Raw genomic sequence first — 17,312 nt, 5'->3', positions numbered from 1 at the left:
CCAGACAAGCTCCCACAGCTACGCACACCTGCACAGCCCCAAACAGGTACCCCTCAAAGTATACGCCCCCCCAAAAAGAAGCCAGCACAGGTATTTTCATGTATCATCACACAGCAGGTGCTGGGCCCTAGTAAGAAACTTGCACCTCTTCCTGATCTGAGACCTCAGACACCCGACCGAGCAGCATCTCGCTCGGGGCGAGGACTGGGCAGGCTGACAGCTCGGGTTATGCTTGCAGGCAGATGACAGCCAGCCTGAAATTCGCCTCCACACTGTGGGTCCTGCTCCACCGAGCACTGCACACGGTGCCTTTCAGCTGCTGGGAGGAGAGGATCGATCTGCTTCCAGCACGCTGGCAGGGAACAGCGGCAGGCTTACAGGGTGCAGCGATTCACGCGGGGATGGCACCACGGATCAGAGAGCAACCAGGGCTGCCTCCTGTTTGGTCTATCCCTCCCAGCCCCGAGCAGAGCTGCTGGCTCTGGCTGCCCCTTGCAAGCCCATTGACTCACCCAGCGAGCTGCTCCCTCACCGTGCTCTCCAGTTACAGCTGGGGTAAGGCTTCAGGTGACACTTGGCACTGAGACGTGTCCCCAAAAAGCACAGCACCTTGGTAATCTCAGGGGTCCTCCGGGCCCTGTGCAGCACTCAGAGGCATGGGCAGGGTCTCCTGGCCTCAGCCGTCCTGATAACAGACCCTCAGAAGTGATGTGGAGCACTCTCGAAAGCAGACAAGAGCAAGCAGCGTTAATTAACACGCACAGCTGCGCTCTGTTTCAAAACACGGAGGCAAAGGTCCGTGCTGAATCACCCAGATCATTACCAACGAGCTCTCCAGTGAACAGAAAATGGTGAGGCTTGCCACAGGGGTGTATTTACAGATGCATAAAAACATATTAATTAGACATGAGCTTGATAACAGGAAATGTTTGTCTAATTGAAAAAGTGGCTAACAGACCAAAAGCACTTCCACAGTGAAGTCCATTTGCTCCAATCCAATAGACAGTAGCTTCATCAGGAAGCTACATTTAAAAAGAAATCAGGGGAAAGAACGCAGTGTAATTTAGTCACACAACAACAAGAGGTACTTTGACGTTTATTTGCCAGAAATCAAGAGCAAATTCCTACTGTGCTCACACATCTCAACGTCAGTGTCAATGGGAAATAATGCTCTAAAACAAAATGCACAAAAGTGGGAGGGAAAAAAAAAAAAAACACAAGGAAAAAACTCAGAGTGCCAGAAACCACACATAAAACAGAGAGAGGATTAGCTCAAAAACCTCAGGGCTGAACAGCTCAAATGCAATTCTCTGCTCTGCCATTGTGGTGGTTTTACTGTGCTGGGCAGCTAAACCCCACAACCGCTCTCTCACTCCCCCTCTTTTAGATGAGGAGGGGGCACTTTGAAAGTTAAACCCCTCCATGGCCTGATTTCCTTGGGCTCTCCCTTACTGACCCGACAGTAAGGCCGACAGTTCATCCTTAGGACAACAGGAATGCACCAGAAGCTGAGCACATCGCCTCCAGCTCTGGGTGCTGAGCTCCGTGCAGCACAAGCACCGCACAAGCGGCTGTTTGGCTGCTCTGAGACACCCCGAATCGCAGCGGCAGGGCTTGCTCTGCCATCCCACGCCAGGGCACTGCATTTTTACTCGCAGACCCAACGGCATATGCAGGCACGCACCTCCATCTCAGCTCTGCAAGCACGTGGCAGGCACACACGCACACTCCTGCTGGCGAGACATTCATTTAGTCATCGCAGACGCTGCTCGGCACCTCTGCCTCGACTTGCACAGGTACAGAGCTTAATTAAACAGCAAAGAAATCCGGGGCTGCAGGCTTTTTCTGCAGACCCTGCCCTAAAGCAGCATCTGATGGATGGTACAGAAACGATGCCAAAGCAAATGAAATAGCTCACAGGCCATTAAAAGCAACCATAAAGAAAAGAAAAAAAGAAAAAAGTAACAAGTACATCAATACTTAAAAATAATGAATGGTGGCAAGAAAAATAGTACCTGATGTGTCAGTGCTGTCTCTTTTATAGATAATTGTTATGAACTGGGGCAAAACAGAAGGTCCTGCACCTCACACTGCACTCATCCCCATAACCAAGTGCCAGCAGTAAGCCAAGGAGAGGTGTAGCCCATCACACAAGATGGATGTGCTGAAGGAAATCCTGCTGCACCTCCACTGCTACAAAAGCGCAGCTCCCAGATGGCTGCAAATCCAATATTATCTGCCTCCTGCAAACCAGCCACCTCACGCAGCCTGCAGGCACGCTGCTGGCCTGGAGGGCAGGGTGCTGCTGCCCTGAAATCTGTCTGAGCGGGGTCAGGTAACTCTGGCAGCTCTGAGGAACAGCACAAACACGTGCTCCTCAGTGTGTGCAATGCAGCTGTGGGCCAGCAACCTACTGTCTTCAGCGAGCTGACAGAAGACCTCATTCTCCAGCAAGACTGCGCTCCAACTGATGACCTCTCCATCCAAGTTCCCTCTCTAAAAACAAAATTATTGCCACTGCTGCTTCACCTACCCGACGGAACAGCTTTAGAAAAGGCCTCCAGCTGCTTATCAACTCGCCAGCTCATCTCGCACAGTGCAGAGAGCAGCAGGAAGCCATTAGATCAAACCTTCCCGCAGAGGAACTCCAAGGCTTTTAGTGAAGCACTCTGATTTACACAACCACTCAGTGCCATCACACACCCCAGGCTGCTGGCCAACAGGGGCTACAGCCTCGACACTGACCTCTCCCCACCGAAGCAACCCACAGCTCAGTGCAAATCTTCAGTTCTCTTCAAGTGCTTTTTTTCCCACCCACTCTTCTGGCTGGCTCTGGGAAAGCTGAAAAAGAGGAAGAGAGATGGAGGATCGTGAATTACATGAAGGGTTATTATGGGAATCAATATGTGGTAAGATGCTTTGCCATGAAGCGCTCCTTTGAACAGGGAGCATATGGTTTCGGAGTACGCCTTATGAATGCATCCCAGTGCCCCCCTCGGAAGGATGAGCAACAAGCTTCAGGAAGGTGCTTTCAGACCTAACAAGAGTTATTTCTCTACAGCCTTACCGCATTCCTGGCGGGCAGCTAGGTTGCATTTGCCTGCTGCACTGGGAAACGGCCTCTAATTGTGGGCAGCAGGATGGAGAGGAGAAGCAAACAGCAATTCGTCTGCTAGCCTCTCTACCTGGATACCGAATTAATGATCTTTTGATCTACACCCTGACAGGAACTCACTTCACAGCCTAAGGCTTCAGGTCTTTCATCTGTTGCCCCTCTGGGAACGGAAGCAGTGATATTACCTGCCTTGCCTGGGTGGGATAATGAAGTGTTTGCAAACCAGCTGGGAAGAGAAGAAGGTTACTTGTTATCAGATCACACCACTCATAACCATTTTAACTTATGATTATCTTCAAGGGGAGCTTCCTGCAGGCCTTTTTCTGAAGCAGTACAGACAGCACACGTTCACTTCCCATCAGCTTGGTTTCCCCCTGCTGCCATTCCCTAGGAAAAGCAATGCTCTGGTAAAAGCTAGAAACACGCCGATGCACCTCACTCTGTAGCCTCTAGACCACGGGAAAATCTCTGGAGAGAAGCAGTGGAAATCCCAGCACTTGAGCCATTCAGAAATACAAGTCCTACAATCATAAGGTACAGACCCAGACGCGAGCCCAGGCTCCCCATGAGCAGCCCCCATGCCCTACCATTTCTACATCTGCGTCATGCTGCTCCCTTTCAGTAGGGAAAACCGACCCGGGATGCAAAGCCAGCCCTTCGTCTTCCATTTCAGCACGCTGGAAGGTCACTGTACTCATGCCTCGAGGGTAAAGAGGGAGGCGGATCACAGGCAAAGCAGCTCCTTGTCAGGAATTTTCATTTATAATTGTGGGGGGACAGAGTCACAGAACAGATTTGTGTCCAGTCCCTCCTCCCCAACACGTACACCAGGCATATCTCACTCTGTTGAATGAGATTCCCCAGAGCCCAGCCTGCTGCTCGGGGCAGGGAGTCCCGGCCGCCCTGCACAGCTCCTAGCACAGGAGGGCCTTATATTTTTTTTTTTATGTGCTTCATATACCTAAGGAGACACCTGCTCCTCAACACAGGAGCTGTCTCTCGGGAGAAGATCACTTGGCTGTTCCTCTCGTTTCTTTCAAGGCTGTACTCCATGAGGGAGGGAGTTACCGCCACAAAAATAGCAACGAGAGCAGTTCCAAACTCGGCACGGGTATTTATGATCAGCTCCACACCTGCGTGTTACAGGGCTTGGTGAGGGGGCAGCCAGGCCCAGGAGAGGGGACGGCTGGCTTCAAGGCTGTAGGAGATAAGAGGACCTCAGTGCAAAACCGATTTCATAACCATTAAAAAAAAAAAAAAAAAAAAAAAAAAAAGGAGAAAGAAAGAAATTGAGAGAGAAAAAGCAATCCAGCATGTTTGTGCTCTGGAGCTGTTGCACTACAAAGCCAACAAAACCCACTGGATAGGGCTATCTGGTCCTAGAAGAGCATCTACAGCTAGCCTCAGAAAGGCTGTGCAGGTCACTGCTCCCAGGACCTGATAACCTGGAGAAAAATTTAAAAATAAAAAAATAAAAAAACCAATCCCTCCAAATGCAGAGGCCCTGGCAGGAGCGGGAAGGCAGGCCAGAGAGCGGCACCCAGCGCGTGATTGATGGGAACTCCTCCTGCGCCCGACAACATCAGCTTGTGCCCAATAAGGCCCCCTTTATCCCGGCGGATCCCAAACACTTGACACTATTTATACACAGGAACCACTTCACCCGTCACTGAGCTGAGGAGAGGAACAATAACCCTCTCTCTGCTTCCTCGCGCCGAGAGCCAGCAGCGAGCGCCTGCTGCGTGCCCGCGGCGAGGGGAGCTCCCTGCATGGAGGGTCTGCTGGGCAAGGAGCCGCGGCTCAGGCAGCTCGGGGTGAGCCATGACAAGGCGAGCCGGGCTGCTGGAGTTACAAATTCTGTTCTCCCACCTCTGCTTGCAGTGCTTTGTTTTGTTTTCAAAAGCAGGGCTTTGTCTGCACCGGAGAATTTGCCAGTAGCGCTCGGCCACGTTTCTGAACAGAAGAGTTTGTGCAGAATCAGCTCTCCTCCTGATCCCTGCCTATTAATTACGCTGGCATTTTCGGCTCGGCTCTCAGAAGCAAAGCCACTGGGTCCTCGGTGTTTTCAGTGAGAACCTCCCCTCCCTGCAGCCACGCCGATGTAGGACTGACAGCGCTCGTTATAATCCTCCCAGCCCCCACGAAGCCAGGCGGGCAATTCTGTACACGAATTCAGAGCGATTTCCAAATAATGCCGTGATCATACCCATTTGTTCTCTCTATAAATAGGTGCGCTTTTCAAACAGGCTCAGTGCAAAGATTGACCCGAGGACATGTCCCACGCTGCAGCTAGCACGCGGTTGCTCAACACTTGGCTGCAGTCCCTTTGCAGAGCTGCTTTCAGTTTTATTCCCTGCAGATCTCAGCAGTGAGAGGGCAACCAGCTAAAAGCCAGTAGATTTTCTACCTACCCACAGTGTTGCCACCTTCACCTGATGGCTCACAAATGAATGCTTGAGTTTTAAATCCCACCAGCAAAAATCTGTTCAGCCCTTTTTGGTGGCTGGTGTCACCGCGGGGTAGGTTTCCAGCCTCTCGATGAGATGAAGCTCAATAACCTCACAGCCTGAGAGGCCCTCTACCTCCTCGAGGCAACTCACCAAAGAATAAAGGTAGCACAATAGGAGCACAGAGAGACTTTTGGGGACGTGTCTTCCCCAGTCAGACGGCACACTGGCAGCAGAGAAGAGCCGTGCATCTGCTCTCCTCGCATCTCCAGATCCATCCTCCACGCACCAAGCTGCTCTGTCCTCCAAGAGCTCTGCAGAACACGAAGCTGTAAAACACAAAGCCTCCCAGCTACCTGTTAGCACTTCCAGGCCTGAGACACCTGGCTGCAGACAGCGCAGCAGCAGGCAAGAGGCACAGGAAAAGCTGGCCACCTTTAATTCCTGGGCAAAACTTGTTCTGCCGTAACCAGGCTGTTCCTGTTTGCACTTTGAGGTGGAAAGGAGCAAAGCCAACGTCCTTGAAATCAAAGCATGGACCTGTCGCAGGCAGCCAGCCGCAGTTCCAGCTGCACAAAGGCTGTGTTTTAAAAGCAGCCGAGAAGGGGTTTGACAATGGAAGCGGAGGGAGCAGCCTCACCACTTCAGACACGCTGCTGATTAGCCCCGTGCCGGTGCCAGCTGTGCCGGAGCCAAGCCCCCAGCGTGCTGGCGATGGGGCCGGTACCTGCAGCAGCAGGAGCGGGGCAACGCACCCTGCAGCGTGCTGAGGGAAAGGGGAGCAGCACGCAGCCAGGGCTGCAGTGGGAGCTGCAGGAGCTTCCCCTCCTGCCCACCGCAGCCACCCCACGCAGCAACACCCTCACACCTGGAGTTAACCTCTTCTCGGCAGGCACCGGCGGGGTCTCCTTTGGAGCGACCATGAAATGCTTTCAGGAGCTGTCCTCCTCTCCAGAGCTCAAAACGCTTTACCAGAAGCCGGATCAAATATCAAGCTCAGTCAGGGGCAAATTAAGTGACATTTCATTTTCTGGAGCTGCGAGGCCAGTCCATCGGAGCCGCCTCCCTCCTGCTGCTACAGGAGCAATACTGAAACCCACGCCCAGCCTGTGCTGCACGGGGACGCCTTGGAAAGGATCGTCCTTGCAGCAAAAGCTAAACAACCCCCAGCCAAAAATAAAACGTTCCTCCCCCTCCCTCCCCCCCCTTGCTCAGCCTGTAGTGATCCCACCAGAACCATTTCGGCAGCTGTTTTTAGAGCAGCCTGCAAGCTTGACAGGGAGGCACCAGCATGTGAATGAGTAACTGGAAGGCAAGGGCTGGCCTCAAGGCAATTACTCGCTGGCCCTTCGCCAACGCTGCGGGCAGGGGAAAGAGCAGTCCCTGACCCCAGAGCACACCCCAACGGGCTCCAAGGAAAGCCTCCAGCTGCAAACTGCTTCCCTGAAGCACCTCGCTCCAGTGGTCTCTGCTCACAGAGCTGCCCCCAGCAGGACCAGGAGCAGGGCTCACACGGGTGCTCCTCGCCGCTTGGAGCAAAGCACAGGGGAAGGGCAGGAGCCACGGCTCTCTGTAATGGGGACGGAGCTGTCAGCAGCATGGAAATGGGCCAGGCTTCCCCAAGGCTCTCTCAGAGACTCACCTGCTTCACTTGGAGCAGGCAGGACTAAGAAAAATGGAAAAGGGTTGCTCTAACAGATGCCAGCACAAACCAGCCAGACTCCAGATGCAGCTGAAAAATCCCATGATGGATTTCCTCATCGATGCACCTTCATGTGATCTGAGTGCTGTACGAACAAGCCTCACTACAGGAAAGCTAAAAAAGAGTTTGTAACTTCTTCCCCCCCCAAACCCCGAGTCATTTTCCAAGTCAGTAAGGACCATATAATCCCACTTAATCTCCTGCTATTTAAAAGGTTAAAATTGTAAAAGCTTAAAGTAGCCCATTCTGCTTGTCTGGGACACCCCAGGTTAACTCCCAAATGCCAGGAAGTCTCAAAATAGGCTGCAGGAGATGGGAGTAACCACCTACTTCCTCCCCTCGGGAGCCTCTCCAAATGTTACCAGCACATGCTCGGCATGCAGATAACCACTGTGAGCTCAGCAAGACACATCAGAGTGTTTTCCTCTCTGTGTAAAAGATGGGAAGACAGCAAACGTCTGGCGCTGGGCAGACTCATTAGCCATCTCTCAAGGCACCCTAAGCCATTAGCAAGCAGAAGGGGAAAGGCAATCCACAGCAGGGTTCACTTGCAGGTTAGTTAAGGCCCTCCATCAATCCTTAATCATCGAAAGCAAGAAAGACAGAGAAAAGCAAGGAGCCACAGATCTAGAAGTTTCCCGAGCACCTGAGGAACTACTTTCGCTTTGCGCTGAGTTCCAGTCAGTACGCAGTGCCCACTCCGAAAACGAGATCCCCCAAGGGTGTCCAGGAATTGAGGAACTCGGGAAACAAACTTGCTCAAATTCCCGATGAGTTAGCGAACAATAAACACATTTACACGTAGAGATGGGTGCAGTGCTGGATGTCCCTACAGCTACACTGAATTGTGCTGCAGTCCCAAAGCGCAGCTTGTGAAAGCAGAATTTCCTCCCCTAGCTGTGTCTGCTTTTCTCTTTCAGAGCTGTGCTGGCAGAAGCCTGGAGAGCCATCAACCACATTTCCCAACGCCCTGACCAACTCCGGGTGCAAATGGGAAGTTAACAGCCAGGATTGTTGCCTGGTCTAAGTGCGGTGGCCTAAATTCCCCCTTTTTTTTTTCCAGCCTGGGGACACATCCCACAGCAGGGGAAAGCCCTGAGGAGGGCACAATGCACAGAGCAGGCTTTGGCTGGGCTCATTCTCCAGGCACGGCACAGGAGCAGGCTTGGATCCCTTCCCTGCTCAGCAGGAGGAACAAAACAGTGACCTGGGGCTCTGGTGAAGTGGTTCCTCCTACCTCAAACACAGAGAAAGGTCCTGCTGATGGAAAAAAACAAAACAAAACAAAACAAAAAATGGACAAAGTAAACTGGAGACTACCTGAGGCCGTGGCAAGTAATCTCACCCCTAGCAGACCTCTCAGGGCACCACTGGGGGCACGCAGGACAAGAGCTCCTCCCCTCTGGATCCCAGTAGAGCTCCGAGGAGCCGCTGGCACCCGGCAGCCCTGACTCACGCCCGCCTCCTCCAGCACCCCACGCTCACTGCCTGGCATACTGGACGTGCCGGTACGGCTGGCATCTGCAGGCTGGCTCTGCCAGCGTGTGAAGTGGACTCAAACTGTGCTTCCCCCATATTTTTCTCGCATGTTTCAGTGTTGTGGTCACCGAGGACCAGAGCACTCCCTGAAAACCACCGCGCTGGCACATTGGCAGGTACCAGGCCAGCAGAGCGCAACACGGGAGCCACTCGACACGCCACGGAAACTCCCTCCCTGACACCCCTACCTCGAACCTCTCTCGGCTGCAGTTTTTAGTGGGGTTTGTCAGTGACAGAGCCCAAGAGCCAAAGCTTTTCGCAGTCCAGCGAAGTGGCCAGGCTGCTGGGTGCTGCACGGAGCTGCGAACCTCAGCGCACAGAGCTCAGCCTAAATAAACAGAAAGGGGTCAGTGCAGGGCTAAACCTCTGCGAGCAAGGGTCCTAAATCACAGTTTGTCTCTAACGAGCTGCCAAGGACCCCCTGTTACCCTTCCTGATGCCCCTCCTCACCCTGCCAGGCCAGCATCCCTCTCACAGCCCTGTAAGGAGCCGCCTGCACCTTACATGCGTCCAGCTCATTCCACTGCTCCCCGTAACACTCCCGCAGCCCTGCACCAGGCTTCTCCGGGGAGCAGAGAGCCACAAGCACCCGGCCAGACTGAGGAATTTTGCTTAGAAGTATGGACCAAGCTGGTCATAGCCAAACGTGGTCCAGACCCCAAAACACGTCCCTCTATCTGACACGCCACACCTGAGGTGAAAACCAGGAACCACCCCCCTGGCCTTTCTCCTGCCTATTTCTCCACCACAAGGGGGGAAACGTACCAGGGTGAGGGAGCAGACGTGATTTCCCCTGACCCATTTGCTAAGCACTGCCAGATCTTTCTCCTGCAGCATCCCCAGGTGCCTCTTCCTCTCCACCTCTCCCTCTGCTATGGGGGCAAAACCACTTGGGAAGCGTGCTGCACTCAGGAGACCTCAGGAGCACACACCTCTCCCTGCACAGCTCCAGGGACAAACTCCATCCGAGCACAGGCACCTGGACAGAGCCTCGCAGCTCTTTTCTGGCTCCCCACAGGAAGCCAGCCTGAACTTTGCTCCTGTGCTCAGAGCTGCCTCCAGCAGCCGATAAGGAGCAGGGCTCGGTGCCAAACGTTTGATGTCGCCAGCTCCTGGCCCAGCAATAACGAGGCTTTGTCGGGAGCACCAGGAGCGACCTGTGGGCCGAGCAACATCCCTTTTCACACCTCTCACACTTCTCTTTTCTGGCCCTTCCCAAGATTGTTTTGTCTCCTCTCACCTTGCTGCTCCCCACACCCTCCATCAATAGGTTTCCAAGACCTGTTTTATGCTATTCCCAGCTAACAAAAGTTGCAGCTCAGATCTGCAGGGAGGAAAAGCAGCCGGGTGGCAGCCTACTGAGGGGCCTATCGAGCAATGCAGGGTACACCTGCAGGCATACAACACACAGAGACACCTCTACCTTCAGGACCCCAGCCGGCACGTGAAGTGGCAGCTACTTATCTTCATCTTCTTCTTATCTCCAGCGCTTCTCCGGCTAGCAGGGAAGAACCATAAGCACCCACCTAACGAGAGGAATTTCGGTGAAAAGCAGGGACCCAGCCAGTCACACCAGACCCAACCCCTCCTACTCTGCCATGATGTGCAAGCCAGCAATTACCCTGCTGCTCCTTCTGCCGGGAATTTTATTACCCTGCAGCAGCCAGGGCTCGGGACTAATAGGACTGATTGAATTCACTCCCCGGGACGCCAGGCTGTTGAGATCACAGGCAGGGGAGTCTGACAGGCAGGACGGAGCAGAGCACTGGCACGGAGAGATGCTCGTCTGCAGTGCTGCTATCACATGGCTGATATTTGCCAAGAGGGCCTGGCAGCAAACGGCTTCGTGAGGCTGTCTGCAGACCTGGCAGATCACCGCATCCACATCCTGCAGCCCTGCTGCTCCTCGCCTCTCCCTCTGTACTAACAAAGTGCACGTGGAAGGAAGAATGGGAAAACGGGAAATTTTGCAGCTTACAAATAGTGACACCACCTGTTTCACTCTGGCTTGGCTGCAGCAAGAGGAAAACGGTGCTCAGACTTTGAAAGGAAGGAGGACAAAGTGGGATGGAAGGAGGCCTGGCCTTCACCTTCAGGATCCGGAGGTTTTCCAACACGCAGGAAGACCTGGTTTCTGTTCCTCGCAGCCAGGGAAGCTGGGATGTGCTGTCATTTCCAGGAGTCACGCTCCCTCCAGCTTTCCATGATCTCAGCTGCTGTGCACACGCGCAGGGAGCAGCTGGAGATAACCCAGTGTCAAGCCCAGGAGCAGAGGGGAGGGGTACGAGAGGGTCTGTTCACGAGCAGGACTGACGAGGCCACGGGGGACAGCAGCAGTACACTGGGACATGAAACAGCACAACTCCCCTTCTTGTTGTTTCAGGGTCAGCACACCCACCTTTTATCTTCCTAAGCTTCCTCCTTAGACAGAAGGCTCAAGAAAACCACAGGGACAGTACAATTGCTTTACAAGGGACCTGGAAACGCCAGGCAAGATCCTTTGTCACCCACAGGTATACACATTGACTTAGATGTTGAGTCCCACCTCGAAACTCCTCGAGTCCCCCAGGAGCTTTTGTGCAGTCCCCCAGAAACACATAAACGTACCTCATCCTCCTACGCATAAGAAGCAGAGCAATGCATTCCTAGAGCAATGCATTCCTTAGCGCAGAAGCCAAGCTTCACAGGAACAAGTGAATTCACCTGTGGGATGACCCAACTGAGAGACAGAGCTCACAAGTCAACCCCTTCAGGGCTGTCTCAAAAGCAAGGGAATCACAGCTTGGTCTGCATACGGGCCACGTAGGCAGCTGCAGATTTGTGCTACAACTTCTCTTAGCTGGGAGTAATATAAAGCGTGTCTTGGAAACTCCTTGACAGATAGCTAGCATGCCTTCAGCCACCCCCACCTAGCATTTTTGCTTGACAAAGGGCTACAAGCAGCTTTCTTCCACCCCCCTGCTGAAGAATGTCTCACACCCAATAGCTCAAACTTGAGGAGGACACACCAAAAATACCTTCTGCAGAGCCCAGATTTCGGCTGTGCAAGCCTTACTGTGGTGAGAGAGACGCAACATCAGGCATAAGGCAGAACAGCAGGAGACTGGCAGAGCAGTGCACGAGCACTCGCTTGGGCTGGGTTCACCATTTGCGGTCTGGAGGAAGAGAAGGGGCCGTGGGAGAAGAGAGGAACACAGCAACCCTACAGACAGTGCCAGCCTGCACTGGCAGGGCTCACAGCCCCGAGTCCTTGTGTTGGTCAGCAAAGCTGCTGACACCACGCAGGCTGCGAGGGCAGGAGCGAGGCGAGGCAGTTCACCTCTCCCGTGCCGTGCTGCAGTCCGGCAAAACAAGCCGTGTTTTACATCTCTTGGTACCACCTGGCAGCAGCAGGACGAGCAGTGCCACAAGGGGCTGCTGCTCCTCATCTTAGCTAAGGCTAATGACAGCACAAGTCATTGTGTGAAGCCCTGCAGGGCAGAAAATGCAGTCATGTTTTGTCTCAAACACAGACCTCCAGCAAACCACTCTGACTCTGTTTCCTGCCCACTTTCAGCTGGCACGGCACCTCCCTACTGCAAAGGGTAGGAAGCTAAAGCTGCTGTGAAAAATCATCTAGGCTGGTATTCCTTGCTAACTCAGAAAATGGGTTGTGTATTAGGTCCAAAAGAAGGAGGGCCACAGTCCCAACTGGGCCATCAAACCTTCTCTTACTCAGTGCTCTTGGCAATGTCCCTAAGCGCAAGCCCTCCTTTCACACCTGCCTTGAGACAGGAGGAAAACTTGGCTGTTAAGCACCCAAAAAACATACAGTGGGAAGGACTAACCACCCCGGACTCCAGAGTGAAACAAGGACAGCTGTCACACACGGCACATTACCTCCAGCAAACAGAAAAGGTACGGTCCCATCGTTCGCTGAGGCCAACGTAGCGGAGGGACTGCCAGGGCTCTCACCAGGCAGCTGAGGGCTGGGATTCTCCTCCGCTGCAGAAGGAGTCTACCAAGAAACTTTAACAGAAGCCATCAGCCGCCCAAATATGCGGCAGTTTTGGAATAAAGCATGCTTTTTGCAGAAATATAGCACGTGGACAGAAAGATGTTCAGATCAGGAACTCAAAGACATCATTAGGACAGTACGGAGCAAGGGTGTAATCTCAGGAGAGTTACACACAGGAGCCCTGAGCCTGCCAGCTTCTCCTCCTGACAGCCCAAGCTCTCAGCAAGGATACCAGACTTGAAACACTGGAGTCTTTGAGCAGCTGTAGTGAGCCAGAGCAGAAACTCATACATGCGGGGCGCTGCTAAGTCTTTGACCCATCACCAGATGCCTGAGGTAAAGCACAAGTGATGCTGCCCCACACATTGCCCAGCTTCCAACAATTTTTGGATTGGGGTCTTCTCGTCCTAGACACACAAACACTTGGCAAAGAGTGCAGATGAATGACAGGCTGTGTCAAACAAAGATGTATCAGTACTTTCCTTAAAGTCGCTCCTTTTATTCATACAAGTCTGATGTTATACTAGGAATTTAGACCCGAGTTTATGCAAAAGACTACGAGGCTTTTAAAAAAAACTGCTTTATGTGAATCCAACCGCTTCCCATGCATGCTAAGCCCTGCTTACCCAGCAGTTGTCACACTGACACCTAGTACTGCCCGTGGTCACAGTCAGCATCCCAGCTGGTTGGATGCAGAGACGTCTTACACAGCTCCTTGTCTCTCCACCTCAGCCCACAACAGTGCAGCAGAGATGGATGCTACGCTCTCCCCATCACAAGTCATTATCTTTGGCAGCAGTAAGAGTCCAACAGGACCGGGATGGACTTTTTTCTGAATGGCAACACGCTACTGACATCCAGGTAGCATCTGACACACCAAAAGATCCCCCAAGAACCCAGGCAACAGCCTCACAGATGGCAAAGGAAACGTATTTTGGCAAAAGGGACTTGTTTCGAAACTGGTTCAACAAAATGGCAGCCCCTGGGCATTACCTCTGATGGGTGATGACATTTTAATTAACTCCTGCTCTAGCAGACACAGCCCAAGCTCTCAGAGCAAGGAAGAAAGCAGTTTAAAGGGACGGAGGAAGCACAACAAGGCACTTTAAGGGATGCTATAGAGTAGCCTGAAATAAAAGGTAAATAGCTTTAAAACCCAACAGGATACTGCAACAGGTTAATCACAGAAGACCTTGAGAAGTAAGATTTTATTTTTATGTTAAATTTACAGTAGCTTACACTCTTCATAAGATGACCTGGAGCAAAAGGCTACCGGGCAGGATCCCTCACGGCAAAGATCCCTCACGGCAAAGATCCCTCACGGCAACAGCACTATGGGGCACTATGGGGCACTATGGGGCAGCAACCACGCACCGCTGGCGCAGATTCAGCCTCGGCAGGAAAGCAGAGGCTCAGTGCCTGCGCCTTCCAGTAAGCCTCTCTCCCCCGCTTCTGCCTCCCCCAGTCCTGCCAAGTTTAACCTAAAGTCCAAGCCTTATTTTCGCAAAAGAGTGCCTGAACTGGAGAAAGGAGAAGTACTGTTTCACAAGATTATAGCTATATTGAGCACCGTCCTAACGCACAGACCGCGCAAAGCTCCTGAAGCCCTCCGCGGTCAAGAAAAAGGAAAACACCTTTAGAAACACTGCCCAGCACAGCGTGAGTGCTGTGCTCAACGCTGACTTTTGGCGACCACCGACCCGGCACACCAGCCCCCTCCCCGCCCGATGGCCGCAGGCTGTACCCCTGCTCCCCCTTCCCCCTGTCCCCGTCCCCCCCCCCGCCGCCCCTCAGCCCGCCCGGCCGCCATTTCGGGGCCGCCCCGCCTCACCCCTCAGCGCCGGGCCGCGGAGCTCCTCGGGGCGCGGGCAGGGAGGGAAGGCAGGGCGGCAGCAAGGCGGGGAGGAGGAGGCAGAGAGGGCGGCCCGGCTCGGCACGGCTCGGCTCGGCTCTGCCCAGCCCAGCCCCGGGACACCCAGCGGGCGCCGCCGCCCTAACAGGCTGTAAGAGCGCGCTGGTAGCAGCGACCTCTGCCTCTCGCCACCTTTACCTCAGCCGCCGTTCCCCGTTGCCGCAGGCACCACATTGCAGCGAACTCCAGCTCTTTTTCAGATTTTTTTTTTTTTTTTTTTTAAGGCTCGTTAAAGAGTTTTCCGTGAGACACCCTGTACATCAAGCCCTGACTGGCACGTTGCCTCATCCTTCCATTACCTCACTTCGACTTCAGTCCAAACACCTCTCCAGGAACAGCCTAGTCCCGGGACATCCTCCCCAGTGACAGCCCTCCTGGGACCAGTCCCAGAGCCCAACCCGGTGGCTGAGGGGCCTCACGGATTTTTAGGGGTAGGTGAGAAGAGAGGAAGAAAACCTACCTACTAGACCTACCTCCTCAGTCTGAAACCTAGAGACCCGTGTGCCCAACTAAGCAATCGCTTCAACAAGTAAAGCACGTAATACAACAAGTAAGGCACTTAATAAACTGATACCACACTTCTAAGGCAAGACAGCCAGCTGAAGAAGCCCTGTACAGACCGCTATGAGAGACTTTCTCCACTATGGTTTTGTTCAGCATTACTTAGCATCATCCCATTCACAGTGATCAGAGGGAAGGGATAGATTTAAAGAATAGGGATCACGTTATACCAAAACAGCCTGCCTCACACAGAGCTGGGCAGGACGAGTAAAATGTACAGGTATGGGTTTTTCCGTGCCTCCGAAAGTGAAAACAAAATGGCATGAGAGTTACGTGTGAAGTACAGGCAGCATTATAAAAAGACCGCCAGGGGAAAAAAAAAAGAACAAAACAGCTCCCATCTCCCCTCTGCCCTAAACTAAGCTTTAGTTTAGGGCTCCTGGAGAGCCAAGTGATTAAACAGAGCCCCAGGGGATCAGCTCACACTCTGACACCGAGATTTCTTGCAGAGGGTGTGTGGCAGAGCCAGGAGGCAGCAGCACAAGTACAGGCACCAACTGCAGCCCCTAGCCCTCCTCGGTGCGGTGCTGAGCGCTCCTGCTCCTGGCTGCTGCCTTCTCCCCATGTGCCTGGAGATTTCATGTGCAAACAAGAAAGAGACCAGCCTTGCACCCTGGCAGATTTGGGTCAGCAAATGGGCACGATTAGATACAACTGCTGTCTGTGTGGCAGTGGTGTGCTCAGGGAAGCCTGCACGTAAAGACGGGCTATACCACAGAAACCCCTTTTCCCCCGGTTCCTCAGTTTATTACAGGAGTATGCAGGAGCCCAGCAGCAAGGTCACATCACTCAGGGAACGGCACTGCAGGGCTTTTCTGTAGCACTTTGCCATTTTAGCGCTGGCTGTGGTTGCTGCTGTCTCACCTGTAGGACCCACCACCGCTACCTCTACCCAGAACTGCACAAACGTAATCCCTGTGAACATTTAATTATACATTAACCTTGTAAAAAAAAAACCTCAATTTACTGTAATTTTCATAGTTCTACCATAGCCTAGTCACTTCAGAAGAAGCAGGCAACTCTTGTGCTTGCAGGATCAGGGCCTTATTAAACTGCTTGGCTTGATACGCACACAAAGCATGCCTGCGGGCCTGGGGAGTCTGGAGCCGGATTACTCCAACTGCACCAACTGAAAATTCACCATGACTCAGAAACAGATAAGTAACGAGCAGGCTGAGCGAGCTAACCAAGCCCTGAGCTGCAGCACTGTGGATCTTACTGGAGCTGAGCAGATTTACAAATAGAGTATTTAAGGGCAGATAGCACAAGCTACAAGACACATTTAAACCCAAAGCTTAAGTATTTGTTCTGTATATATGCATATATATGTACGCACTAAGCAATTAACAAGTAAAGAGTGTGAAAATATGTGAACACTAGATGGTAAGGGTCAGAAAATAATCCAGGAAGAGACTGCGTGGTCCCTATAGGAACAGATTAAATGTGTTTAGGTAGAAACTATCTTTTGGAGTTCCAGCTGCAGCAATAAGGTGGTTCTACAGTGGCTGGTGAGCGCCTGTGAGCAGTTGCACCTGGCATGCCTCGGGGTGCCAGCAGCACCCCAGGAACAAGCTGCCAGAAAGGAGCAGAGGCTCTCCATGAAGCCAGAGTGAAAAAGCCAGCTGCATGTGCTTAATCGCTGATGGATGGTGCAAGCCTTTGCAAGGGGAGCCCTGCATTGCCCAGTTTCTTTCCAGGCACCCTGGTCAGCCCCTCAAGGGCTCCAGTCCCAAGCAGAAGGCACATGAGGCGGGTGGAAGATGCTGCATGTCTCCAGTTTGTTCAAGTGGAGGTGACAGCAGAGAGTCAGGATCCTCAAGTGCCCTTGTGTTGTTTTTGTTTTGTTTTGTTTTGTTTATTTTTTAGCAATGCCATTTATCATTCCCCAAGCTGAGTACATTTCCCCCCCAGTATCTTACCCATCGCAGTCACAGGCAGCAGAAAGCAAACATCCCAAGCTTTTTGGATTCCTACATTTGTCCCATGGGAAAGCTTTAAGCCTAGTCCCATGGCTTACTGCGCTCTCTTCAGCCCTGTTT

At 52.8% G+C, this 17,312-nt stretch overlaps 1 protein-coding gene across 5 annotated transcripts in view; it reads right to left on the bottom strand.

The window, feature by feature from the left end:
• Positions 1–14,952, bottom strand: part of CD151 (CD151 molecule (Raph blood group)) — a 29,955-nt gene extending 15,003 nt beyond the window's left edge. Inside the window, exons 1-2 of one of the 5 annotated variants that reach the window (XM_082760712.1) lie at positions 14,851–14,952; positions 2,746–2,841 (exon numbers count right to left, since the gene is read on the bottom strand). The gene's annotated coding sequence lies outside the window, so the exon portion shown is untranslated. Of the gene's footprint in view, positions 1–2,745; positions 2,842–6,430; positions 6,611–14,631; positions 14,780–14,850 lie in introns of those variants that run through there. The other 4 variants (XM_082760711.1, XM_082760715.1, XM_082760713.1 and 1 more) reach the window with 4 other exon arrangements.
• Positions 14,953–17,312: the final 2,360 nt, after the last annotated feature.

This window comes from Aythya marila (genome assembly GCF_965140915.1).
Source record: "Aythya marila genome assembly, chromosome: 5".
NCBI classification, from domain to species: Eukaryota; Metazoa; Chordata; class Aves; order Anseriformes; family Anatidae; genus Aythya; species Aythya marila.
Note: the sequence above shows the minus strand (reverse complement) of the source record. Positions and strands in the feature narration are given on the sequence as shown.